We start from the raw sequence: 16,050 nt of genomic DNA, 5'->3' as shown, positions 1-16,050 counted from the left end.
AGAGTATGGCTGACCGTAGTCCTGGTAGAAAGAACTGATCGTGCGCAGGGGCAGCCGGCATCCGACGGAATCCAGGGCTGTCTGAGGGCTCCTCAGTGCAAGCAGTGGCTGAGCAAGAGCCCTGGAGCCCGGACAAGCCATACATCGGGCCATTGAGAGTACACCGCTACCAGGGGCCGAGTGAGCTATGGGGACAGTGACGCCCGGGGTCTGACTGGAGGGAGTCGGAGGAGGCAAGAGTTGAAACTCGGGAACAGGAGGCAGGTCCTCCGGGAGAAGACAATCAGCTGTTGCTGGGTCCAAAAGGCGGAACCGGGGACTAAAAACTGCATATTTAAAAAGGTGCCAGAAGAATTAAAGCTGTATTCGCGGTGACAAGGAGTCTCTGGGCCGGGGGAGATCCAACAGGCTGGGGAGCCGTCCCAGGATCCCCGGGAGCCGAACAGAACAATAGAGTCATGGAGCTTCGGGTCGGGAACAAAGACCGACTGGGTCGGAAGATCGGCAGCGGCTCTTTCGGGGACATTTTTTGGGGTGAGGAAGTCAGGGCGAATGTGGAAATACAACAGTGGTGATATTGTATTGAGAGGGTACAAATTGGCGGGGGGAGTTGGGATTTATAGGCTTGTGGGTTCCAAGTGGTGGAAGAAGTGTGAGAAATACAGAGCTTAGGAAAGTCAATGACTAAAGCATAGAGCCCTTGTTTTGGGGGACTTTCAGTGGTTGGTGCCTGACACGGGGAGCAGAAAAGATTGTGCAAGTTGACGGGGGGGTACGTTTCTATGTAAGCTTATGAGGAGTACATTACGTGTACTGAAGGGTGTGGTGGGCATTACAGATCCTGTGAGTTACATTGAGGGTCACAAATCCATGTATTATGTTGTGGTAGTGCAAATGGGAAGAATACGGAGTTTGTACTCCAGGGAGCGTATTGTGGTGTGGTGAGCAGTGCATTTTTTTGGGAAGTTGAGGGGGGGTCAGTGACTGGTTCTTGCCTCTGTTCCCTGGTTGTCATCGTTTTTTTTTTGCCTCTGTTCCCTGGTCGTGCTTGTGGGTTTTTTTTTTGCCTCTGTTCCCTGCTTGTCATCGTTTTTTCTTGCCTCTTCCTTGCTTGTCATCGGTTTTTTTGCCTCTGTTCCCTGCTTGTCATCGTTTTTTCTTGCCTCTGTTCCCTGCTTGTGCTCGTGTTTTTTCCTGCCTCTGTTCCCTGCTTGTGCTTGTGTTTTTCTTGCCTCTCTTCCCTGGTTGCGCTTGCGTTTTTTCTTGCCTCTGTTCCCTGGTTGTGCTCGTGTTTTTTCTTGCCTCTGTTCCCTGCTTGTGCTTGTGTTTTTTTTGCCTCTGTTCCCTGGTTGTGCTTGTGTTTTTTTTGCCTCTCTTCCCTGGTTGTGTTTGTGGTTTTTTTTTGCCTCTGTTCCCTGGTTGTGCTCGTTTTTTTTTTTGCCTCTGTTACCAGGTTGTGCTCATGTTTTTTTTTTGCCTCTCTTCCATGGTTGTGCTCGTGTTTTTTTTTTTACTCTGTTTCCTGGTTGTGCTCGTGTTTTTTTTTTGCCTCTGTTCCCTGGTTGTGCTCGTGTGTTTTTTTGCCTCTGTTCCCTGCTTGTCATGGGCTTTTTTTGCCTCTGTTCCCTGCTTGTCATAGTTTTATTTTACCTCTGTGTGTGTGTGGCTCTCTGTGTCTGTGTGTCTCTGTGTGGCTCTTTCTGTCTGTGTGTGTGGCTCTGTCTGTGTGTGTGTGGCTCTGTCTGTGTGTGTGTGTGTGTGTGTGGCTCTGTGTGTGTGTGTGTGAGGCTCTGTGTGCAGCTCTGTGTGTGGCTCTGTGTGTGTATGTTGATCTCTGTGTCTGTGTGTGTGTGGCTCTCTGTGTCTGTGTGTGTGGCTCTGTCTGTGTGTATGTGTGTGGCTCTGTCTGTGTGTGTGTTTGGCTCTGTCTGTGTGTGTGTGTGTTGCTCTGTCTGTGTGTGTGGCTCTGTCTGTGTGTGTGGTAAGTATGGACGAATTTTGCGAATCTCGCGTTCGCGAATTTTGCGGATTTGCGAACTCGCAATCCGCAAAATCCGCGAATTCTTGCAAATTTGCGGATTTTTTTTTGTGTTCACAAGGATTTCTGCCAGTTCGCGAGGGTTTCGTACAAGTTCGCAATTGCGAACTTACATTTCGGCACGCAACGGTCGCGATTATGCTGTTTCTATGTCTGGTTCATCATCACAGGTTCCCAGCACCCTCTGTTTCACCACTGCAACCCTCTGTTACATCAATGCCACCCTCTGGTTCATCATTACTGTAGATTATGGGGGGAAAAGCAAGCACACCAGCCCTGCTTCAACTGACATGAATTAATTTGGGGTTAGTTTATTAATGTGTCACTGTTTTAAAATTCCAGTCTGGCACCTGCTTCCTTATCTGTAATTTTGCTTTCTGTTGCAGTGCATTTTTTTTTCCCCAGGACCTTTGTGGCCTACTTGTAGCTATTCTATGAGCCTGCTGTGAGGGTCAGAGCAGGGTCATACAATTGTTGCAACTAGCAACTGAATTCTGGAGGGGCCCCAGTCAGGAAGCACTACAGGGAATTGTTACTAATGATGAGTTTGAACTCTTGCCCCTGCCGAGTGCTTTCAGTTTTGAAAAACTCGTTTTTCTGCAATTTCGCGGGGCGCGAACACGCGCGAGATCGGATTCGGAAGCCGCAAATTCGTGCGAATATGCAATTTGGTTTTTTTGCGGCGTGTTAGTTGGCAAGGTTTTGTGCGTTTTTGCGAGCCGCTCGTAGCGCAAGGCGCGAAGTTACCCTCGCGGTCGTTCAAGGGCGCGGCCATCTTGTTTACCTGACGTATTTCCGTTTCCGGGCGCGAAGTGTAATCTCGCAAAGTCTGCGGCTTGCCAGTACAGTTTCGCGCGTGTTCGCAAGGAAAATCTTGCGCGAACTTACCCGTGCGGTCGTGAACGGGCGCGGCCATCTTGTTTCTCATTCATTGCTATGGTTCTGGGCATGGTCTTTGTATCCTCTGTCAATCTCTGCCATCCTTTGCTTGTTTGAAGTTTTTTTTGATCTATGTTACTTATTATCTATCCCTCTATTTTTCTAGCCCTATATTTTTGTGTTTACTGCTACTTTTGGTTAATTTTAAACTACTTTTTTAAACTCTTTTCTTTTCTTCTCTTCCCTATTCTATTTTCTTTATTCCTTTCCGCCCAGACCATGGTGAAGGGAGCCGGGAAGCATCCCGAGAAGTGGAAGGGTCCCGCACCCCGTGTCCGGCTCCCGTGCGGGCGTTTGAGGGGGGAGGAGGTCGTACCCAGGGAGATCTTTACCCCGGAAGAGGTGGGCCAACTCATTTTTTATGTTCAGCGCCGCCTCCCCAGGACCATCATGGGAGGCGGCAAGATCAGTGCCGGGTACGGGGCCCGGGAGCGCCGGAAGCGGTGGGAGAAGGTGTGCCAGGCCATTTACCACCACTCTCGGGTCTGGCGCACCTACAACCAGGCCACCCACCGCTGGACGGATGTCCTGACCCGTGAGCGAGATCTGCTTGACCTCCTTGGCCTTGAGATCCCCGGGCTTGGTGAGTAGTAGTACCTATTTCTTTACTACTATGTTTTCTCCTGCTGTGTTATTATATTGCAAATTTTTGTTTTTTACCAAGAGCAATAATGCTGCTCATTACATTGTAGGTAAATTATATTTCAAAATCTTCTGTGCATTTCAGGTACACTGCTCTCCTTCTTCTCAGTAGTGTTGCTACTATGCTTATTTGTTTTAGATTTTGTGTTCATTTCATTGGCCTGTGAAATTATGTATGAGTCTAGTTTAAAGAACTGCGTAATGCTACACACTAAGGTTCAGATTTTTAATTACCGGCGCATCCCTGCAAAGTAGCAGGGATGCGCCAGTAATTGTGCGTCACGCCACCATCACCCATGGTGCGCCGTATTTACAATGTGGCGCACCATGGGCCCAAAACGTCACCAAAGCGTTACGCATCTGTGCCGTAAAGGCGGCGCATTGCTGGAGTTGCGTCGCAACGATGTTGCAGCTCCATCAATGCTCTGGGGTGCCCTATCTCCCCAATGCTGCGTCAAGCCGGACGTCTGCTTCAAGCAGGCGCAGGGTTTGAGTCACGCATCATTGTCCTCAAAGTGACTGATTGAAATCTTGTAGATTTCCCTCAGCCACTTTTAGGATGCGTTCCTGCGCAGGAACGCCCTCCCTTGCGCCGGAACGCCCCCTATTGGCGCAGGGCTTTACAACGTGATGCATCTCCCATATGCGTCACGTTGTTAATATACGCCGCACCATTGCGCCTCTTTTGTGCTGTCGCTGCGTCACAAGAGTCACGCTACAATGGAGCAAAAGAGCTGCAAGGGGCTTCTAAATCAGCCCCTACAGACTCAAGTCCAGTCCTTCCTTTGTACACATGGCGATAAGAAGAAATAGTGGTGGTGGATTAATAGTTTGAGTATTTTAATGACTGGTTAATGTAGTAGGAAACTTTAGTGTTGTCGCTGATCTTCAATCACGATGGACTTTGGCTGTCACTTTGCGTGCTGCGGACTGCTGCCTGCCAATCCTAGGCAAACCTTTTTAGTACTTTGTTTAGTGAGTTACATAGGGTAGTTTCCAATTCGACGGTCCGCAAATCAAGCAATACTAAAGTAATAACGTAGTCGACCACATGAGATTGGTCAATAATATATCCCGTGGAGTCGTTCCCTATTTGCTATTTTGCAAAAATATTTTGTTAGTTCTTTTGAAATGTTTGATTTGGTTGAGAAATATCATCCATGTTTTCTGTTTTTCTTTCTTTCATGTTGTACATCAGCTTCCCCCAGGGGCAAGAGGAGGACACAGGAGGAGGAGGAGGAGGGTGCTGTTGACGATGCAGGCCAGGACCGGGCAGGCGAGGGCTCCTTTGCTGGCCCCAGTAAGTTTTAATTTTAATATAGAGTACTTATTTTTTCCTAGCGTTCCTCATTCGTTTTTTTCTAAATCGTCTTTGATCTTCTTGTAGACAGGATCTAAATTCTTATCCTGCCTCGACTATGACTCCGTGTGGTATTACTAGATTATTCTTATTAGTCTGTCTGTGTAGCTAACTAAGATTGCACATTTGGCATTTCCATTGGACTCCCATTCTAGTCAGCAATAGCTCTATGCACTGAGTGCAGTCCTCTGGGATTGTCCATAATATCTTTTCAAGTATTCTAAATGTTTATGCTTTGACCATTGCCAACAATAAAAAGGTGAATGACCACCAAGAAAGAATAAGATACTACTTTACTTTTGGTTTGGATAGGAGGACAATCCATTCTACTACTGTTGCAGGGACAAATCTGCACAAACAGAACTATGGACACTAAATAATGCATTGCTTAGCTTATCAATTATAATAGGTGCTGTTAGACTTTCCACATACCTCAGTGATAACAGACTTTGTAGTTGAACCCCCAATCTCCTTACTGACTAGATAGTGTGGCAGAGTCATTTAGCTCCCAAAGTCACCGATGGCAGAGGCACGGACTCATGCTTGCAAAAATTCCAAAACCTTTAGCTCATCCACTCTAGTCTGGAGGACCAAAAACCACAGAGTCCATTAAAGTTTAAAAGCTTTATTAAAAGTAAACACATTTATTAAAATCAAGTTTGTCCTAAAAGTGAACGTGTAACTGAAAATGGAAAAGTGCTTAGTGCTGACGATTAATTGGACACATTTCTTGTGGTCGAGCCGAGCTCTCACCTGGTTTGAACTTGATCCTGCTCGTGTTCTTAGAAGTCAAGCTTCTGTCTGTTAGGAGAAAAAGTGTTGCGTGTTAAAAAGTAAAAAGCAAACATTCATCAGTTGTGCCAAAAAGTGCAGCAAGACAACAGCCTTCCCTGGAAAAAGGGACATTTTTACTTTAGAGTACACAGTCATAAATTATTAAATTGTATACTGTTTTTTTCACATTTCTTTCTTCCTCCTAGACCAAATATTATATAGTAGTGAGTGGTGTATTCTAACATTATTAAATGTACTTTGTAGGTGGAACATCTGGAGACGGGGCCAGCGCGGAGGTGGTGGTGGCATTGGACGAGGAGGACAACTCTGGGGAGGAGGCGGTGCAAGTGCCGGACAAGGACATGCCTGTGAGGGTTCACACGGTGGTGGCGGGCAGAGGTAAGCTATACATTCCTTAGTCATTGAGATTGAAGACTGCAGAGTGTGCTTTCTGCACGGGTGTATTATAAATAAACCAGGTAGTAGCCTCCTCTAAATGTACTTCGACTTAGCTGTGAAGTTTTTGGCGAGAAGAATCCCAATAAGATCTGAGGTGAACTTGATGGATGGGATGAACGAAAAGCGAAAGAAGGGTGTAAGTAAGTGTGGAAGGACGAGAAATGTAATGATGACTGGTAAAGAAGAATGATATGTGTTTGCTTGGTCCCCGAGGTGGCTGGGAAGGAAAGAATATGGTATGGTGCATGGCTGGGTGAATGATGAAGCAAGGATGGTTGGAAGGAGAACAGCCTGGGTGGGTGAGACAGAAACTGTATGTGTGCATATACTTTGAATGGATGGATGCCTGGATCATTCATGGTACTATCTGACTCTTAGATAGCATATGTGTATCTAGAGAGAGTAGACGGTCACTGGATGAACTAAGTGTTACTTTGAAGAGCATGTAACACCGCACCCGCACGTCCGTTCCAGTGTAGGAAAGGCAAGGAAAAGAAGTTGTAACATTGTCCAAATACTACCATGAATAGTAGCAGTAGTTTGTATTGCAACTGCAAGCACAGCATATATCCGGTTATTACGGTGGACACTCCCTACCTCTCTTAATAACTTTAGTTTAGTAGTAGTACGTCATTCATGTGTGGGGGTATCACTGTTCACTCAATAATAAGCAAAGCACCTAAAGTCATCCCATATGTCATCAAATACATCCCATGTGAAGTGATAGATAATCAGATAATTTAGCTTCTTCATTTTCCTTTTCTAATACTCATTTGCACTGTAGGGTGAAAGCTAAATTAATTAAGCAGTAGCCCTTTTAACAGAGTATTCTCAGTGCCACCCGTAATAGAAAAGTAAGAGCTTCACCACCTGCATGTACTGGACCGGTACAGTAACGCAAGTCTGTCTCACTCACCATGGTGTGCGTCTGTTTTTCTCGGGTGCAAGTTCACTGCGCTGGCATTATGCCGGCTTGCATAAGATAACGTACCAATTTTCCTAAACAAGAGAGAAGAAGAAGAATAAGAGTGGTGTACTGTCATAGTCGACTGTAATGGAAGTCCATAGTGCTCGTAGAATTTGTTCCTTAAACTCCCACTAATGTTAGAGCAAGGATGAAGAAGTCGGAGGTTACATAGATACTGTCCTCAATAGTTATGTACTGTGCTTTCAATTTGCTACTTGTACTGTGACAACTTTCTGCTCAATCATTTTGTGTTAATCTTAAGGAGCATTGGTTACAGACTATGTCTTTCTTTCTTCATGTAGTTGCTCCTTCCAAATCCAAGACACCATCAAGGAGGAAGGAGCTGGCTCGAATGGCCCGGCAACGGAGGCTGGATGCCACTGTCACTGAATATCGGCGGCTGGTGGCCTTGGAGGAGGAAGAGACGCAGTCTGGTACAACAACAACGTCCACTGGGACAGCTGCATCCTCCTCCGTGCGGGCTGCCAGCCAGCGCAGTGCTCCAGCGGTACGGAGCCGGGCTACCAAAGCCAAACGCCACCGCCGAGCAGCAAAGAAAGCAGCTGCCCCTCACAGGATTTGCAAGGCACACCGGCGCCGCTTATCCCTCAGACTGTCCTACCTGGAGCAGGAGGTCCATAACTATAAGAACTCGGTGGAGGGCCTCCGCTTCGAACTTGCCACCCTCCGCAAGGAGCATGATGCCCTGGCTGCTAAATCCAACAGCACCCTGCCATAGTGTCCCTTGCCCCTTTTTTAGAGACTTTTGGGGGGTGGGAATTGGGAGTTGGGTTTTTTGGGGACTTTTGAAGGACAATCGTTGGGGTTAGGGAGGGTCTTGCGGGAGATTATTTTGTTAGGGCTATAAAAATATACTTTTTGAAACTTTATCTGACCATACCTGTTTTTTACTGCTTTTGAGTCTGGTGGGTGGGGGTTTAACAGTAAGTTTGTTTTCTTGAATAGTCCTAGGACTTTAGTAGTACTACCGTCAATCCAATCTCTCGTCTCTCCTAATACTCCATTATACTACCTCCAACCAAACGCCTATCTTACCTGTAATTTCTGTTTGCAAGTAGGGCTAGGCCCAGGGCTGGCTCCACGGGAAACAGCGAATAAGGTTGGCAATCCTGGGCGGATAAAATTTCCTCATAGCGGTGGTACTAGTGGTGTGACACAGTGGCAGTTGCATGCCTATGAAAAAAAAGAAAATGAAATCTGGTTTGTCCTCCTGAGCAATACAACGGTACAATAGAGAATATAGCAGGTGACAGAAGTACACTAGAACAGTGCCACATTGTAGCCTAACAAATGGTAAAGTATAACTAATTCGGTTGAAGTTCTTTGACATTAGCCATGGGTCTTTGTCAAGCAGAGTAAGAATATATCCTCGGATTTCTTCACCAGCCTGTTGCTATCACCTTATCCTCCCCAGCAAGTGTGTGGATTTATTGCTGTAATTTAGTCACACATCAATCAAAACCACACAGCCCGGGGGAAGAGGGTTAGGGTTTGAAAAATGGATGGGTACGGGGGGTTTTGGGAAAGGTTTTGGGAGACAAGAAAAAATAGCACAGCATGGACAAAAAATTGTGAACATAAACAAATCTTTGGGTACAAACCTATCCATCAATCTTTGAAAGTGCATGCACTACTGCATGCATGTCAGTGAAAAGTAAGTAGTACGTTCGACAACTGTGGAAGAAAGAATGCGACAGTACAGGGCGTGTGTGGAATTATTGATAACTATATTCAACATAAGGTCTCTGTTGCCAGATACCTGAGAGCCTTGCTGGTCACTATAAATCTATTCACAACACTCAATGGGGTTGGTCTGGAAGGTATAGTAGATAGAAAAGGAGAAATTGCTCTTTTTCTAGATGTCCCCTCACTCACCAGGTTTGCCCCTTGGTGACATGCTTCATCATTGGGGCCATCCCAGTCCTCTACGGGCTGGGGCGTGCTGCGACTTGCGAATTACGTAGGAGCACTTACAAATGACTATGTGTGGTGCAGATGTGATTGTGGAGTGGACTAAGTGATGTGTTAAGGGATCAATTTAGAAGCAGAGAGAGATCCAAGAAATGCAGTCACAGTCAGAGAAAAAGACAAAGGATACTGTATCTGTATGAAGTTGTAGTTGTCCTGTTGAATTTGGTAAGTAAGTTGCATGCAGAAAAAAAATCCTCTTATTAGCGGCACTCCTCCATTGCAGCCGACGCTTCGTCCATCGATGTTGGTCACCAGAAGACACCCTGTAAAAAAAGCACAGCATGGACAAACAATTGAACATAAACAAATCTTTGGGTACAAACCTATCCATCAATCTTTGAAAGTGCATGCACTACTGCATGCATGTCAGTGAAAAGTAAGTAGTACTTTCGACAACTGTGGAAGAAAGAATGCGACAGTACAGGGGGTGTGTGGAATTATTGATAACTATATTCAACATAAGGTCTCTGTTGCCAGATACCTGAGAGCCTTGCTGGTCACTATAAATCCATTCACAACACTCAATGGGGTTGGTCTGGAAGGTATAGTAGATAGAAAAGGAGAAATTGCTCTTTTTCTAGGTGTCCCCTCACTCACCAGGGTTGCCCCTTGGTGACATGCTTCATCATTGGGGCCATCCCAGTCCTCTACGGGCTGGGGCGTGCTGCGACTTGCGAATTACGTAGAAGCACTTACAAATGACTATGTGTGGTGCAGATGTGATTGTGGAGTGGACTAAGTGATGTGTTAAGGGATCAATTTAGAAGCAGAGAGAGATCCAAGAAATGCAGTAACAGTCAGAGAAAAAGACAAAGGATACTGTATCTGTATGAAGTTGTAGTTGTCCTGTTGAATTTGGTAAGTAAGTTGCATGCAGAAAAAAAATCCTCTTATTAGCGGCACTCCTCCATTGCAGCCGACGCTTCGTCCATCGATGTTGGTCACCAGAAGACACCCTGTAAAAAAAGCACAGCATGGACAAACAATTGAACATAAACACATCTTTGGGTACAAACCTATCCATCAATCTTTGAAAGTGCATGCACTACTGCATGCATGTCAGTGAAAAGTAAGTAGTACTTCCGACAACTGTGGAAGAAAGAATGCGACAGTACAGGGCATGTGTGGAATTATTGATAACTATATTCAACATAAGGTCTCTGTTGCCAGATACCTGAGAGCCTTGCTGGTCACTATAAATCCATTCACAACACTCAATGGGGTTGGTCTGGAAGGTATAGGGATCAATTTAGAAGCAGAGAGAGATCCAAGAAATGCAGTCACAGTCAGAGAAAAAGACAAAGGATACTGTATCTGTATGAAGTTGTAGTTGTCCTGTTGAATTTGGTAAGTAAACTGCATGCAGAAAAAAATTCCTCTCATTAGCGGCACTCCTCCATTGCAGCTGACGCTTCGTCCATCAATGTTGGTGACCAGAAGACACCCTGTCCACTGCCTGCCTGATGCTGAATTGTGGCTCGCTAATGTGAAGCCTGACTCCATCCTTTTTTCCCCATTGCACAGACTGAAACCCGGCCTGTAATTATTCAACGAAAAACAGGAAGTGATATAATATTACAACACCACTGATAAATAAATATAAGGTATGTAGGCTGTGGAGTGCAAAAAGTCACACTTTAATTTTCCTAGTAGACAGTACAATATTTTTGAAAGTGCGTGCTCTGTCTGAGTCACCTTTTGAAGGATAAATAAGTATGGGCAAATTAATGTAGCGGATCTTTCCCCTCAAGCTAGGTGTACTGTAAACTGTGTTTTAGAACAAAATTAGATCTTCCCAGCAGTGCTCCCACCCAGACCCTTACTAAAGCCAGTCGCAAAAATGTAGAAGACCCCCAATCAAATCTCAAAAAACGAGGCCTAGCAGAAAACTGGTGACAAAACGTACTTTGAAAGTAAAAGTAGGCCCAAGTACCCCCTTACCCACCGTCGATTGCATTCAAACCACTTGCAAGCAACCAAGCAAAAGTATCCATAGCCAGCATCGCTCCAAAACTCGAAAACCCCCCCACCCAAACACATGCAATAGAAATACTGCTAATGAAGAAAAGTGGAAAATGACTCACTCTCCCCACCAGGGATCTATCCAGCAGTTTGCATAATAAAGCAGAACAGGAATTGACAACCAATCTGTAAAATCAAAAGACATCTTTATTATAATTATCATGAGGCTTCGTCGTCCAACCGTAGTTTTACAATTGAAAGAGGGAGCCTGCCTGAGCTTTCTCAGGCAGGCCTTTTATACAAAAAGTTTGGCCCTAGGCTCACATTCTTGCTGTGAAACACATCATTGTAGGTCGCTCCCATGGTACCATAACAAAGCAGGCTATAATTATGAATTCCATTCTACTTGCCCAAACTGACCAACCCATCTTCCATCATGAACATATGTCAAACTTCACATATTTTCCTGTGCAGGCCGGAGAAGCTCACAATAGACTGGTTTCCTCCCCATCATATAAACAGTCACCTCCCCATTGTAAAAGCCCAGAAGCAGAGAAACAGAGCCAGGTGTGGAAGATAGAAATGTAGGATAAGGGATGCTTGTGGGTCATAAACAGGCATGGCTACTGTATTCGGCCTTCTAATCTTGCTCAGGCCAATGTACACAAGTTGCTCAGATCTTTAATATAGATTGACTAGAGGGCATGGACTGGTTTGGTGAGGCCAACATCACGTAGGCAGATTCAGCCTGTTCAGGTCAAATGGGAGTCAGGAAGAACTCAAGCTAAGGAATACGTGTCCTTTAAGAATCATTGGCTCATGTATATGCCTATGTAAAGGGCAACAACTAAAATGGACGCTTGTTCACAACCTAGAGCCTGTGGGCTCAGAATGAATTTGCCAATAACTCCTGCATGCATCATTGTATCGTGATGAAAATACACAGGCATAATGTCCTGATCATTACCGGTCTATTGATACCAAATTCGTCGTGGTATGATGATATTTTCTGCACGAGTGTTTAGGCCTTGGTACACCATTATGGCAGGGTCCGGAATTTTCAGAACCACAGACGCCCCTTTTGCCCTTATATAGGCAATAACCTAAACCCATGTCAGTCTGAATCTAGGTCTATACTTATCAGATCATCAAGGGGTTGCTGTAGTATTATCTTACTACTTAGCAACTCTCTCGGGACAAGTCTTCTTACACACGTAGTGGTACAAAGGCCATATATGGCAGGACCAAATAGTGAACACCTCTATCTGTAGTATGTGGTATAAGATCACCCACCCAACAATTAGTGCTGTTCTAGTGTTGATGTAGAAGCTGTCCAGAAGGGTCTATCAGTAAACTCTGGCCTAACCAATGTATGTTCAGGTAAAATATGAAAATCATGTGAAGAAACAGTAAAGAAAGAGTAGGTTGAGAAGTTGGTGCAGACGTAATATAATAACTAATAGAATACATAAAAGTATTAAAATAGATAAAGTTATACCACACTTAGAGAACAACATTCTATAATTTCGGTTTTTCATCTCTTGCTTTTCATCGTCATTCCTCAATACAATCTCCATTTTCTAATGTCGCTCACGCGATCTTGATAGAGTACTTCAGCTGTGATTATTAGCAGGTCATAGGGACACTGCAAGTCCTGCAGGCCTACTGCCACTACTCAGGTCACAAACTGAACCGTTGGTACTCCTACGTGACCCTGCAACTGGCAAATGGTAACCAATCAAAAATTTAACAAAAAACCATAATACAATTTCAGAAAAAGCAAGAGAAAAGGAAAAGCAAAAGTCAAATGCAAAGAAGTAATAGTAGGAAGAGACATAGGTTGAGAACATATAGACCACGGGAGGATGTAGTGACCATTATTACGAATGAAATCATAATTTTCCACAATCCTAAACAGAAGGCAAATCCTAGAATTATCTAATAACATTCTATATAGCTTCCTATGCATTTCAGTAATCTATTATATGTTCAAGTGAAACAGTGGCGTTCCTGATCAATGCTCTCAGATGAAAAAGGGATATACTTCCACAGAGAGACTTCATTCTGCTTTTACTAAACAGAATAGTACTTTAAAACAAATGCCAGCAAAGCAGCAAAAATTAGTTTCCAAACTCCAATTCTATGCAAGCTCACAGAGAATACCCAGAGTCCGTCAAAGCCTCTCCTGGCAGGCTTCTATTATCCATCAAATCCGCTTCCAGTGTCTTCTTCGCGTTGGGCCTCTTGATCCAGGCCTTTTCATGCTCAGTAGGAGTGCCCTCCTGGAACACCCACAGTTCATTCAAAGTCTCAATGTCTTAAAACAAATGCACCAGTGTCTCTTCTCTGTGACACCTCAGGAAATGTGCTCTTCATTGATCAAGGGCACAAAACATCTTGTGCAGAAACAAGCACCACTGAGAATCAACCTCTCAAGATCAGTAGCTCCTTTCAGACTCCAACACTCATCATTTAGTGTCAGAGGACGATCAAACTGCTCTTCTCATGGGCACCGGAATGTAGTGCCTTTTCCAAACTTGGATTCTCAGGTGCACTGCCTTTCTGCTGGAGCAAAGGGAAAAGAGGTGTGTGCGGGAAAAGGCCAAAAACTCAGGCCAAGGGGGTCAGGGGACCGCGCGCTGCCAGAGGTTCAAGCACATGACAGTTTGAACAAGTTGAACAAAGTGGATGACAGTCCTGCCATCAAAAGCAGGGATCCTTCGCATCTTTGCACTGAACTTCTGAGGCAAAACAGAAAATCAGCTCCTTTTTTCTTTTCTTTTTACAACGCCTTCTGATGAAACAAATGGCTTGCTTAGGAGGTACCACTGGAGGCACGCTGATGATCGCTGTCCATGCTGATGACCGCTGCCCACGCTGCTGATTGCTGTTCACGCTGCTGATTGCTGTTCACGCTGCTGATTGCTGTCAGGAATTGCAAGGCCAAGAAGTCTGTAGTCGTCTGCCATGTTTACTGATGGGGACCAGGCTTTTTTGATCACCGGTCTGCAGGGTAACATTCTTCCTTTTTGACTCTGGAAGATTCCCGCAGAACCTAGTGGTATAGGAAGTGTAACACAATTGTTAGTTTCCTTCAAGTCAGATATAAAAACAGTTAAGCAAGTGGCCTGTAATCTGCAAAGGAGTGGCGATACACCATGGGAACCTAAATGGATGCCCTCACACAGTGGCATTGTCTAATGGGGTACATTATTTAATGGTGTAAATACGTATTCTTCTTAATGATGAAGCCTAGGTGTTCCTAAACTCCTTGTCTAGAGCATCTCAAATACAGCAATGACATAATACACCTTATCAAGGACATGAAGAAGTCCCTTCTTTAAACAATGTGCATCAAATGCGCTATGTAATATCAACTGTGCAGACAAAAGGACAAGAACTAGAGAGTCCTGGTATCTGCATGATTAGAACACATCTTATTAAAAAATTGAAACAGCAGAAACAGAAGAGAACTGAAAAATTAAAAATAGACATAAAAATATGCCGTACTAAAAAGAATGTAAACTTGAGATATCTCCTATTGAGATGGAAAACTTGTATTGGGTCATTTAACCAGGCTATCACTATCCTGACAGTCAGTCTGAAAAAGACATTTGAAGTGGGCCTAAAGTAAATTCTTGAAAATTAGTCTCATCAATCAAAAGGGAATGTATGTGGAACATGAACAATACACCCATAATAATAAATGGGCTGACTGGTGAAAGGAAGATGGAGAAGGGAAAAAAAAATGGGAGTAGGACACAACTAAAATCTTCAATAACTAAACATGATGCAACATTGGTCAGGGAAAAAGCAAAAAGAAAAATCTATAGGAAGGACAAGAGTTTGCTTGGGTGGCCTAAGGCATGTGACACAGCACCAAGAGCACGGGGATACATGAAAAGACCAATGTTACAGAATTTTAACTCTACCGCTGACAATCTATACCCTACACAGTAATTCTAACTAATGTTCAGTTGTCTCTTCAGGGGAAAAAAATGAATCCATAGGCTTATTCAGGAATCAAAAAATGCGATAAAAAATGCGATATCAAAATTAGGCCACCTTTAGTCACGGATCTATAATTCCATCCTTAGGCCCAATCAAGGATACATAAATGCAGAGCTGCCTGTCCTTAAGGAAAAAGGCAGTTAAGTGACTAACAACGGATGGCAATCTTTAATCCAGTATATCATTTTAGTTTTCTTAAATAAAAAAATCATTACAGCCAAATTAGGCATGAACTGGAAAAACACAGCTGCCTTACTGCTCACAGTATGAGGTCCATATCTGTGAAATTTGTCTTAATACAATATTCATCCAATTTATTGTGAAACAATGCATATCTCAAGCCATAAGATATACTTGCTGTATATCAAGCACAAGGAAAAACAGCCCAGACAAACAAACAGCATATATGAATAAACGGTCATGCATAATACCATGGCACATGCCCTTCTTTTGACAGCAGGGCATCAGGTAATTGATACCCTGCAGTCAACTATAATGTTGCTGTGTCAAATAACGCGTTTCAGTGGACCAAATGTACAAATGAAACATAAACACACACATTTTTTTCTTAAAGAGGTTACGCAAAAAAAAACATTTCTCTTCACCCAGCCAACTCACGTGTCTTGTGAATTAATCCATGAATTATCTGTAGGAAGAAGCAGAAAAGATACACAACACACACATTTTGCATAACAACATCAATTATAACCCTTTTTATCAGACTACAAAACATGACACAACGTGACATACAAAAACTTTTCATTACTTACCTGTAACCTATTTTCCATGTACCTTGCAAAAACGCGCATTCTCACTCAGGCCTAAGGCCTTTAAGTTGCAGAATTTTGGGGAAGGGCTTCTACTCATTGCCTATCTAAAACTTAATGTAACACTTCGTTTTTCTTT

The sequence above is a fragment of the Lissotriton vulgaris genome, chromosome 2_1, assembly GCF_964263255.1.
Source record: "Lissotriton vulgaris chromosome 2_1, aLisVul1.2, whole genome shotgun sequence".
In the NCBI taxonomy this organism is placed as follows: Eukaryota; Metazoa; Chordata; class Amphibia; order Caudata; family Salamandridae; genus Lissotriton; species Lissotriton vulgaris.
Note: the sequence above shows the minus strand (reverse complement) of the source record.